Source organism: Triturus cristatus, chromosome 11, assembly GCF_964204655.1.
Source record: "Triturus cristatus chromosome 11, aTriCri1.1, whole genome shotgun sequence".
NCBI classification, from domain to species: Eukaryota; Metazoa; Chordata; class Amphibia; order Caudata; family Salamandridae; genus Triturus; species Triturus cristatus.
This window is the reverse complement of record NC_140594.1, coordinates 696202553-696216000: the sequence shown is the minus strand read 5'-3', so window position 1 is coordinate 696216000 and position 13448 is coordinate 696202553.

Genomic DNA, 13448 nt, shown 5'->3' with positions numbered 1-13448 from the left:
ATAGGTATCTATGATGCGTTCACGGACGCTTGTGGTTGTAAAATAGAAAGACCTGCTATTCCATGTGTAACATAAAGCCATTAGGCTGTTAGTCAACTAATTGTGCAATTTTTCTGTACTTTTTGGAGGGTATACTTGTAAGAAGATGTGGTGAAGTTGATTAATAAAAAAAAGGCAGAAAAACTAAATGGACTCTCTCAAATTAACTGAAGGATAAAAGATGAAAGCAGTGCTGTGACTGCATGGAGCTGAAAAACTCTCAATTCATAATTAGGGCTCCCGGTTTTATGGTATTTGCATCTGTATTTATCCATATTTATTTTTTGCTACTTTTATCTGTATATACCCATATTTATTTTGGGTTTTGTGGAAAATGTAAGCTAAAATTAGCATTTTTCCACATTTATTTAACCGATAAATATGCACTCATTCTTGAAGGTCTTCCAGGTTTCAGTACTGTGAGCACCCACAGAAGATAATTCATTGCACTTATATGAAAAAAAGCTAATTTCGGTGTCAACCTTGTGACTATCTACTGCTGTTAAAGCCTCATTACTAAAATTCCTTTCTTTTTTAACCCGCTTATCTATCAATCCACACATCTATTGGCCTGGCAGTCATGGCAGACAGTATTTAGAATTACTCAAAAAGCAACCCAATTTCCGTTTTTATCCACATTTAAACATAAATACAGACAAGAAAATGGATGTTTTCTGTCTGTATTTATCTGTAAAAATCTGTAAAAACCGAAAACAGGGAGCCTTATTTATAAAGCAGCGAAGCTGTCTGGTAGGCACAGATTTACACTTTCTAAAACACAAGCCTTTTGTAATTGAAATTGGTAAAGCAGGAGGTTGAAGTCGACCATTGTGTGGCAGCAAGCCCTTTTGTGTACTGTAAGCACACTGTACTGTAAAGAGCTCACACCTCTTTGTACATATGTTGTGGGTGCTACAGGATAGAGTCAGCACTGCTGTGACAAGACCGAGTAATCAAAGACTGTGTCTGGTTAGCAGACTGTTTCCCATATCAACCAGTAAGTAGGCTTTTGACAAGTAAAAAGTTGAAAAGGAACAAAAGCAACCAAGATAGTCATCACTGTAGTAAACCCAATGTGTTTCCAATATGAAACATTTGTTTTAGTTAGTAAAGCATCTAAGCTACCTTATGTTGTTATTTTTTTTTTTTTTTTTAAATATATTTTTTATTTTTCATATGTTGTTATTTTAAAAGAAATGAAAAGTAACTGGTCACATAATAGAGTTGCTTGCTATTGAAACCAGAACGTAATTATATAATTCTGCTATTACAATCAATTTTATGTTGCTATGTAATATGGGTGCCAATCACGTACTGTGGCAGTGCCCGTTTTAACTTAAACAAACTGTCAAATGCTATATGATAATTTCACTTTAGGCAAAGTAAAGCTATCTCTTTAAAAATATTCCTGGAAATAAACTGCAGAAGCGATGTGCTCCTCCTTTGACAAAGTCTGCTGTAGTTTCACAAACACCCTTGCTGTATTTGACTAAATGCAAAAATTATTCAAGCAAAGCATAATTAAGTGTATTATAGTAGCTAGTTTTAGGCATACGTTCTATGTGCTGTTTGTTGTCTCCTGCAGCCTTCAGAAACTAATAAACACAGAGGAAATGCAACTGTTTTAATGGCGCTTGATTTTTCCATAAGGGTGCATGGATACAGTTAAAAAGATTGGAGATTTTAGTTTAAAATCAAATCTGACTGTACTAATGGAATGAACTTCACACTGTGCTATATCACGGCTCCACCACCCATCAGAGGATAATGATAGCGAAAGAAATGCAGCTACTTTGCATGCACTTTGGGGCTTTTATAAGGTAGCTGAAAGTAGGACTGGGCGGAGTTTCACTCCGAGGAATTCTGCGGAGTCATCGGAAACCTCTGTGGAATTCCGCGGAGTTACACGGGCGGGCGGAGTTCCCTCTATCATGGACATGTAGGACCATCCCTGATATTGTGTAAAAAAGGGGTAACATTCAGACCTCTTTCTTAACACTCTGCCTGCCGTGAACGCATTGCAAACACCTCCGGACCTGCCTGTGGAGGAAGCAGTGAGCCGACCCGCTCGGGCAACCCCTTCACTTAGGTTCCACCTCATCTGTCAAGGCCCCGGACTCTGCCCATGGACAGCAACACTCTCTCCTCTCAGACTGCTGGGATGGAAGTCAAGATTCTTCGGATCCCTCAGAGGTCCTGACCTATAGACCCAGTAAGTACCCGGCCCTGCCCTCATTGGCTGTGCAGTGTGCACTTGTCCAGGGTCTGACTGCGGGCAGCGAGAGAGGCAACAAACTTGAACAGTGCTCACTGCAACTTGGGGCATTCGGTGACCGCACAACGAGGAGGCTATTGCTTTCCTTTAGGGATATCGGCTATTGATTTGGGAAGCAATAGCATGCCCCTCTTTGCCTGCTGTGCATTATTGTGTCTTTGCCCTGTTTATTCTATCGGGGTTACTATTTACTCACATGCAGGCTTCTGTTCATGTTTGCTTGGGTAAGCAGACTATAAGGTGGAAATACAGTAAGGTGCATCTAGAGGTTCCACACCTGCAGCAGACATCTGTGTGTATTCTGCATGTAATATGTTTGAGGCCCAGCGATCTGTTTGTCACATGTCAGAGGCCCGGTGAGGACAACTCCGCCTCGGCTATATTCTATGAAGACCCTTGCCTTGGGTAATAAACTCTGATGTTTAAATACAAAGTGTTAATAATATTAATGCTGCAATAAACTGCTCCAGTGGATAAAACAGATTTAAGTCCAGCTTGGGCGTGATGGGCATAAGTAGTCAGTGATGAAAGCTCAGGTGGGTCCTGTCCCGTACACAGGTCTGTATCCTGTCCATAGGGTTCTGTGCACCACAAGTATCAGAGCTGGATTTGCAGAGACTACTTCACATGTAAACAGACCGTAGAGTAAAATACTGTACATTTGTGTTATGTGGTAGTGATATAAACAGTGCCTATTCTGCCTATGGTAAGGCCTTGTAGCGCTTGTATTCGGTGCACAGCAACATTTCTGCCTCCTGGTGCATTGTATGTCAAAATTATCAAGTTATCCAAGAGCTTTAACATTTTGTTACGGCCCTGTATGTATTTATAACATGAGTGCAGGGCATACCCAGAGGGCCCCAGGTATTTTGATATCATGACAGGCCTTTCTATTGGCTCACTCCCTATGTTTTCATGTGTATTTGTGTTCTGCTGCAGATTCAACACCCTTGTTGTTACACAAGCCGGGTTTGAAGCCCCATTGTTGGTACTGAATTTTTCAAGTCCACAAAAATCCACCCAAAGTCCCTTTATCCACACACCCTGAGTAAAGTTCACTTGCAATCCAAAAAGGGGTGAGGAAGAGGAAAAACTGGGTTCACCCTCCTCAATGATACTTTTTGAACAAAAAAGGAACCCAGCAAGTAGGAAAAAAAACTAGAGATACACAAATTCTCCACGGCAAAAGAATGGATAGAACAACTCTGTTTTTCTTTAAAAAAAACTCAACCACCAGGGTTAGCCCTTGGTGGCATGATCCACCATTGGGGTTCTTCCTGATCAACTACGGATCGGGCATGCTGCGATCAGACAGAAACACTGGAGCACTTTTTGATATTTTCTATGATCAAGACAATGGTATGGGAGGGGAGTGGAGTGGAGTGTGGATATTAAGCAAATTTTAAAAATACCTGACTAGTAGGTCACCATACTTTATTCCTGCCTCTAGTCGGTATGGTTAAAATCAGGGGGATAGTGTGGAAAAATAGGTTTTAATGATTTTGTTTTTTCAGGTCAACATGTGTCGAGCCTTGCCCCTATTGGCTCTTCGTCAGTCAGGTATTTACGCTGTGGAGAGTTTTATTTATCTTTGGTTTCCTTTTTTTCTCCGTGCTGGGTTCCTGTTTTGTTCATAAAGTTCACTTGCACCAGCTCACACAAAGCGCTTGTCACGCACACCTAAAGGGCCCTCGCTTTCACCAAATCCATGCAAAGTGCTGCAAGGCAATGCACTTTTACTTAAGGAAACGCACACAATCATGACGTGGTTATTTCTGTTTTATTTTCTCATTTGTGTCAGACGATGTCCGACTTGAGACTATATGGTCTCCTTGGCTTCCATTTTATGTTTTCATTTGTTGAGATGTGTTTATTTTATGTGAAACCCTTGAGACAACAGAGGACTGTAATGAGCTCTACTATGGCCTTATCGGCCTCCGCCAGGACCATGACTGCTCTGTCTTGGCTTTGCCGGCCTTGTAAATTAGGTTTTCTATGCATAGAAAAGCACTTAAAACACAGTAATAATGTGCTCCTCATGGTGGCCTCTGTGCCTGTCTACCACCACTGTGCTTCCACAGTTATAAGCAGTTATTATCAAACACATCTTGTTCACCTTAGAAGGATGGAAGGCTGGCCATCCCTGCAGACTTTGCACCTGCATCCTTTAGGCTGTATTAAGTCGCTAAGGGCCATATGTAGAAAGCAAAATTGCGATCGCAAACGCCGAAATTCGCCGAATTTCGGCGTTTGCGATCGCAATTTTGCTAAGTGGTATGTAGGAAGGCAAATCTGCGTGCAAAATAAGGATTCGCTAAATTTGCGATTCCTTATTTTGCAATTGCATTTAAGGAATTGCAAATTTTGCGATTCCTTAAATGCAATGTAAGAAGCACCAAAAAAGTGCAATTTGGCCTTAAGGAATCACAAATTACCACCAACTACAGGTTGGTGGTAATTTGCAATGTCTTTCAAAAATGCATATTTTTGCATTTTTCAAAGTGGCATGTGGTGCACACACATGTCCTTAGGGCATGTATGTGTGCCACATGTGCACCCATGCTCATTTCAGGGGTGAAACAGGGTGTCCTTTTGACACCCTGGCACACTTGAAATTGCATTCTCAATTTGCGAACCTCTAATTGAGAATCGCTAATTGAGAATGTCTTCCCATTCATTCCTATGGGCCTCTAGGCCCATAGAAATGAATGGGGAGGTATTCCTTAATTGCGAATTGCAAATTTGCAATTCGCAATTAAGGAATATGTAGGATAGCATTATTTGCTAATCCTACCTACATTCCATTTTGCAATTCTCTAATTGCGATTCCCTAAAAATTGCAATTAGAGAATTGCAAAACAAATTCTACCTACATATGGCCCTATGTTGCCTTGCCGCCTAACACACTATGCTCAGAGTACACCGGCTGCATGCATGCTGGCAGCCTTATCCTCATTAAAAATAATGAGGTTGGCTGTAAGGTTATGGGTGCATATTTATTGTCCGGGCCTGCACAGAATCAACCTGGGAGAATCACTGGGCCCAAAAACTGAGAAACAAAATGATTGTAGCTTTTCAGCCTGGGGCAACACTTGTGAATCAGAGTCCCTATTTAATGGGTAATAGGGCTCTGCAGGCCAGACAGGAGCTATCGTAGTGTAAGCAGTGCCGCAGGGGCAGTTTGTAGTGATGCGAGAAAAGGAAGCAGAGACATAGTGCACAGGGTGGCAGTCAGGGAATGGGAAACAAAAAACATATTTTGTTGTAGTCCATGTTACATAACAAATTTGAACCAGAGAATAGGGGAAAGACATTGTGGCACAATTACAGAAATGTAAAAAATGTAGGATGTAACTGTTGCTAATAAACTGTGAGTGGAGTGACAAAAACTCTGTGAGCTCTGCCGCCCACCCCCAGCTGAAAGGACTGAGGATTATGCTTGTTTGCAAAAAGGGAGTTGTCTCTGTAATTAAAAAATAATCTTGCATGTAGCTAAAACAAACAAATCGAAAAGCAATAATTGTATAAACACGTCCCTCTAAGAGAGGCTCTTTATTTGTAAATCCTACCTCTTAGGAGAGAGAATTTGGCAGAATTGTCAGAGCTGCAGACATTGGAGCTGCAGAACGAGGTTTAAGTCTCTGTGTAGGTTCAACATCCAGTGATTCTGAGAAAATCACTTAATCTCCCTGTCTTCCAAGCAAAAGCAAATAAATAAACATTTACACAATTGTTTGAAAGCTTTCGACGACAAACAAGCAGCAAATAAATAAACGTTTACAAAAATGTTTGAAAGGTTTAAAAATGACGGAGGAACAATCTTGTAGTTACAAAAAAACAAACTTCAGTTCCATGAGGTTTGAAAGCTAGGAAGCAAATAAATAAACATTTACAAAAATGTTTTAAAGGTTTACCGACAGAGAAACATGTATGGAGGCTTGCAGTTTAAAAATGAAACTCAATAAATTCAATGAGATTTGAAAGTTTTACCAATAATAGACTAACAAATAAAGGTTAACTTCCAGAAACACGTGCAGAAAGGAAAGAAAAAAATAGTGCCCTAAAATGTACCTAATAGCACAAAAGTGTAAGGCTACATGTAATTGGACCATGCTCCTTGGAAGGGAAAAACAGAGGAATTGGAGGGACATTTTCGAAAGACTGACCACATGCAAGCAAGAATTTTCAAAGGACAATCGGATGAATAAATGAAAAGAAAAGGGTGGGCTGTAAGCCCAAAGTGTGTATACAACATGTCTTGAAGAGACTGCACATGATCTATCTAGGCGAGACCTAAACAGGGCTATATGGGTGACCCTGGGAATCAACTATAGCCCAATAAACCTCCTTGAATATCAGCAAAACAAATTATATAAGCAGTTTCTGGATAAGTTGCAGGGGTGGATGGATGGTGCTCAAATTCTTTCTACTTTCCAGGCTGGATTTCACCACCAAGGAAACTGCATCCAGAAGGAGGAAACTCTGGCCATTTTCATGCTCTTAAGCACATAGTGTGTCCCAAAGTGTGGTTGTTTATTCCCACCCTGCTTCTGGGATGGGACCACACCCCACAAGAGCCACCAAGGAGCCTGCACCTAGGAGGAGGGGACTCTGGACAATTTTGTGCCATTAAGCGCTAAATGTGTCCTGCACCATGGGTGTTGTCTGTTGCTGCTCTGCTGCTGGGGTGAGACCACATCCCTCAGCAGCCACCAAGAATCCTGCAGCCAAGAGTAAGGGACTCCGGACAACTTCACGCTCTTAAGCGCCTACTTTGTTTATGGGATGTGCCGGGTGCAGACCAATCTAAGAGAGAGCCCGTCTGGGCTTGTCAGATCAGGACGGGTCCTTTCTCTTGGCTTGGTCTCCCTTTTTGTGCTTGAACAGAGTTGTTCTTTCCTGCCTGCTTGACTTTATTGGGAAGTAAGATCTACGTTCTGCGTTCACCTCCTAGAGGTTCACCTTTTGGGGAGTTTGTGTCGGCCCACCTTGGGTCCTTCTTCTGATTACTTGAGGACATCTGGGCCTTTAAGTTTTATCTCGAGCAAGTGAAAATAAGGAGTTCCCAAACATGTCCCAACCAGAAATGTACCCTTGGACGGCTTTATTGAGTGGGTGGTAGGTGTCATCGCCAAAGAGATTAGGGTCCCCGAGAGAAGGCTGTCTCTCGTTTCTGACAGCCCACACTTGTTGCTACTTGCTACTCTTAGGGACTCATCAGGACCCACTGGGGGGCCATTAAGCTGCGGTAATGGAGACCCCTTCACTGTGATTCAATCTTCTGATCGTGCTCTAACTTTGACCTTGCTCCCAGTCACTGTTGCCAGCTTCCCTACTGTGAAGCGTAAAAAGAAAGGCAAGCAACCCAGCTCAAGATTCTCAGGCCTTGCACTCCAGCGATCCTTCATGTCCCCAACCTGCTCACTCTCGGGCCTTGACATTACTGATCATTTGCAAGTTTGCTTTACTCATTCAAATCTATTTTGTCCACCAGCCTCTCTCCTGTGCTTGCTCGCATGTCTGCTACAGAAAGCCAGCTGGCTGAGGTCATTGGGCTTGGCGCTGGATTATGTTGTAGGTCGGTATCCAAGCCTACAGTTGCAACTATGGCTTCACAGACTGTTATGCCTAGGAGTATACCCAGGGCTTTCCCTCGATCTCCCATACTTCCTTTTTCAGCACCAACTAGAACCCTTCATAATTCCCTCTAGCCTTACCAACATTTGGAGCCCCCTCGATTGTCATTTTGGATCCAAGGGGTGGTACACTGAAGGAGAAGTCTGTCCCAGAGTGGATATTGAGTGCTCTCTATTCTGTGCCCATCGCAATTTTTTTTCACTCTGGCCGGAATAAGTTGCACCGATTGAGTCTTCTGTTCCACTTCCCCAATGCCTGATGTTGATTGTGGTGCTGGCTGCCACATTGAAGTTGAAGTCCCTGATAGGGCAACTAAGTTGTCACCAGTGATTGTCTCGAACCCGGAATGGGATTTCAAACCTAAGTCCACATTGTCAATTTCCAGGTCCTGTAAAAAGGTTAAATGGCTGATCTGGAACATAGTCGGACATCCAGCAAAAATCCAAGTGAAGAACTGGGTGTACTTTGTCTTAACTTATCATGTTGTCCTTCTACAGGAGACTTATGCAACAAGGGATTTAGTCTGAGATGGCTTTATCTGTCATTCTGTCCCCACCATTTCCTCCGGCATGGGAAGGGCTTGCGCTTGGCTTGCAGTCTTGCTTAAAACCTCCCTTGACTGCAACATTCACCAAACCTTACTAATAGTAAGTTAATTCAAACATTCCAGGTCAAGTGGTCCAAGTCCTTTAGCTTTGTTCTTTTACATTTTTACAACATTAACGTCTCTTTAAAGAACAAACCAAGTTTTGTTCTTCTCTTCGACTTTGTTCGTAACCTTGAACTTAGCCATCTTCATCATGACCATGGCCCTAATATTGTACTTGCTGGGGGCTTTAATGCAAAATTGGGCTCAGTGAGGGGTTGCCTTGTTGGCCTAGAATCCTTTATCCTCATTCCTTCCCCAATGGCTGCACCCATCCATCCCAGAGACTTCAGAGGCCTGATGTTATCCCCTTACCTGTTTAGACATGATCTATGTGATGTGTTCATCTGAGTTGCCCCTCACTGTCTCTTAACACCTACATTTATGAGAGGGGTAGGCTTGTCGACCATAGACAACATATTTGTCAGAGGGAACATTTTGGGATTTTTTTGAGGATGGCATGGTAATACCCAGTTTTTTTAGTGACCACGGGTTACCGCTGTGGTTGTGACAAACCTTTCTCTGAGTAGCAAATGGCTCAGGTTGATATGGAGGCTGCCAACCTGAATAATGTGCAGGGCGGCTTTGTGCCGAACACTTGGCTATGCTCTATGAATGCTTGACAATATTATGAACCCCAAAGCTGTATAGATGCCTTTGATACTTTAGGGTACACTATTAAAAAATACCTTATGAAGCCGATTGCTCCTACAGCTCCAGTTGCCCGCTCCCGGTTCGACAAAGGCTGTAGGGAGGCCAATAGCTATTTGCAACGTATCCTTAGGGCAACCCCCTGGGTCCTAGCGGAGGTCGCCTCTTGTAGAAGAACCTACAATTTAGCTATCAGTAGAAGGAAGACAGAGCTTAGGGAGGATGTCTGGTGTAACATGATCACTCCATGTAGGATCAAAAATACTGGCCTTTTTTTAGCACACTGTTAACAATAACCATCTGTTAAAATCTGATTCTAATAACATTAGTGCTAATTCTTAAGTGTCAATTCTTAAGTGGGCCACTTCAAGCTGGTTTACCATCCCTTGGATTGTGACAGTGGGGAGACTGACTTATGTACACCTACTTACCCACTGGACATAGAATTCTCAGTGGAGGAGGTGGATGAAGCTATCTGTGATAGCCCCATGCGCAAATCCTTGGGGTCTGATGAGGTACCTATGGACCTATATAAGTTGGAGGTTGATCTGTGGGCACCCATTCTAAGAAACTACACTAACCCTGCCTGTAAGATTGGCCTGCCATGTCTTGGCTTTTGACAATTATAGTCCCAGTTTTTTATTAAATTGAATGGTGCTTCTCCCTGTGGCTATAGACCCATAACTATTTTTGACTCTTACGTGAAATGTATTGGTAGGATTATAGTCAATAGAAACATGTCGTGGATCGCTGATAATCATAGTATTTCTGATGTCCAGTATGGCTTCAGACATGATCTGGGCACTTAAGAGCAGTGCCTTAACTTACACCTTCTCACCAATAAATATACTTCAGCTAAATGGGGTCCTTTCTATCTTGCATTTATGGAACTGGCCTGTGCAGTTGGTAGTGTGGTCAGATCCAAACTATGGGAAGTGCGTGTGTCTTTTGGGCTTGGTGACCTTTGTATGTGCTCTCCACTTTGATCTTAGTGCCTCAGATATGGGCGGGATTGCAAGTGTACTGAGAGTTTTGGCTTAGGTTGAGGCATCTGGCAGGGCTGTGTCCTTGCTCCAATTTACTTTCTTTTGTATATTAATGGCCTAAAGGTGCCCTTGGCTGACTGGGGCAGTGACATGCCTACCGTGAACGGCCAACATGTTGCTGTCCTTTTATATGCAGAGCATGCTGTTTTAATGTCCCCAACACTGAATGGTCTTTAGCTTTTGTAGGATTCCTTTGTTGCCTTTATGGATGGCTTGGTCTTGAATACAGATCTTGCCAAAACGTTTGCTACGCCCTGCAGTCCGAAGAACCTTAAATCGTGCTGTTTTGTATTACTTGGATTGCTCTAGGAAGAACCCACACATTTTCAAATGTGAGTGTTACCTTTGACTCACATAGGGTCCTGGGCTCCTTGCTCGAAGCAGAGATGCCTCAAGTTTTGTAATTCAGTAGGATTTCTTTTCAGTCTGGCCTCAAAAATAGGCAACAAACTGGTAGAGGCCCTTGTTGAGATATATAAAAGAAAGTGTTTACTGATCCTTACTTATAGTTCGGCCTGTAGGAGTATAAGGTTAGCAATCAACTGCAGGCCAGAGAAAAACAGAGTTTGTAGACAAATCCTTGGGGTGTCACCAGGGCCACCTACATACTCCATTCATGAGGACTTGTCATACTGTATGTAGCCGATACTATTAATCTGCCCCCCTGATGTTATGGTCCATCTGGCACAACCTGGAGGCCTCCCTGAACAAGGAAATTATTAAGGATTGTCTTGCATGAGAAAAGGGACTTAATATTACTTGACTCAGGTATATTATAGCTACGTGCAATACGTTTTTCCGACCCAACATCTTTTCCTCGCCTGGTGATATTAATGCAAGGGATAAAAGCTTGCTAAAATCTACCTAAAGCAACTTCAGGAAATGGAAAAAAGTGTAATCCTGAGCTGAGGAAGCCCACTAACAGAGAGTACCTGTTGGTACAAAACACCCCTTGAACAGAGCCTTATGCCTGATCTGGTTATGGTCCCGAAAGACAGGGATAGGGTTCTTCTAACCAGATTTAGGTTGCGCCATATTAGATGCCAGCTTTCCTTCCTTTTAAGCCAGTTTGACCCAAAAGGAGTTCTGGTCTGCCCCTGTGAAAGAGCTCATGCAAACCTTGGCACACTTTGTGTTTTTGGGAGCTTTATAGCAGCTATACCAGAAAGTTTGTAATCCCTCTTTTAAGGGGCACTACATATTCTCATCGGATCCCTACACTTGTGGCTAAAGCCACTTCCCACAGCTGAGGTTTGTGTAGGAGTGGCGATCTTTTTTAAGTATGCGCTATGGCACAGGCACTCTTTATTGTTTTAACTGGCTGAATAAACCTGTTAACTCTGTTTGTGATCTGGACACGCTCACCGATTTTTCACTGCGGAGGGTATTGTTAGATTGTCATTTTATTGTACCCTTTTATTGATGCACTGTATATTTGTCTTGCTGGGCTGCTGGTTGGTATAGAGTATGGTCTTGGTTATATGTTGAGTGGGTTTGGCCCCATACCTTGTACTTTCATGCATAGTCTTTCTCGCTATTGCAATGTTTTTACATCCGATTTTTTAATGATTTCTAACTCAACTTGTTTTTATTATTTTTTATGCATCGTATACTCTTATGTGTTTGTACGTCTGTGGTTTTTATGACGCTAATAAAGCTAATGAATGAACAATGAATGAACTGTGTTGTTGAGTATCTTAATTGTTGCACTAATGATTCACAGAAAATGAGTGGCTGAAAGGTTCCAGCACTTGTTTTTGCAGATGACACCTTGTTATTCGTTCAGGCTTGCAAAACCTCCTAAATAACATTATAATGCGGATAAAACCACGTGATGCCGTTACTACGAAGCTGTTACCATGCATGTTCCTTCACCACGCATGCCTTTACCACGCATATGCGTGGTGAAAGGTTAGGCATGTAACGTAATGCAAGTAGTGGTTATAAACAGACTCCCCGTACCCCACACTTACCAAAGCTGACGCTGCTCTGCTCACGGTCTGGTCTTCGCTCTGGTTTTTAAGCTTGGGGTTGTCGCAGTTATCAAGCTGGGTTGGGTTTGCTTATAGCTCAGACGGGACGGTGTTTAGGGCTGCAGATTCAGGGGGATGGCACTGGGGGTGGATATTAGGGCTCAGAGTCGGGGACAGGACTGTTTTTAGGGCTCTGGGTATTGGGTGCAAGAGAGCTGGTGTGCAACAGCAGAGGGCCAAGGAGGGCATGTGCCGGGCCCTGTGGCCAGCCTTTTGGTTGTTTTGATGACCGGCCGACTGGGATCCTGGGATATGCAGAGCTACTACGCAACATTGAATTCTCATCCTGGTGCCTGGTGTGGCATTTCCTGGTCCCAGACAGTGTGATTGTGTGTTCCTGCGGGACTGGGCTGACCCACAACCAGTCACCACGGTGACAACGGTGCTGCTTTTCCCACACTGGCATCCTATTTTCATTGGCCCAGACTTACGGCGTGGAGCACTGGAGGGTTCATGGAGGCCCCCAGACATGCACCACCCTGCAGAAGAAGGTACCACCCCAAGTCAAAAAGGAAGATCATCCTGGAGTCATTCTGAAGCCATCTGATGACTTCAGCCGGGCTATTCCTGCAATTATCTGGGTAAATCATCCCAAACCCTCCTAAAGTATGCCTGTAGGGCAATCTATTTAAATGAGATGACTAGTCATCAGAGAAAATACTCCAGGATGGGTTCCTGATTACTTCAGTGGAAAACATTTGATGATCTTTTAGTACTACAGGATGGCCCCAGGATTATTTCAGGATTAGGCTGGATTACTTCACTGCAAAACATTTGATGATCATTTACTACTACGGGATGACCTCAGGATTAGACTGGATTACTCCAGGATGATTTTATACGTGTTTCAGGCTGGGGCTGTATTACAAAACCAAAGGAAATGATGGACGGAGTGTTGAACATTGCAAGCACTCACCCCCAGTGCTTTGTACGCCATAAGTTGGCAGGGTATGCTCAGACGTGAGTCCCTTGCTCACTTTGCCACTGGATTCAAGCAAGCCTGGCTGAAGACGGCTGAAATGCCAGAAACCGGTCCTAGGAAGCTTGTTTCCGGTCCAGGGAAGACATGGCTTGGCAGTTCGGGCTGGACTGTTCCCATGACGCACAGGGTCAGACTGATT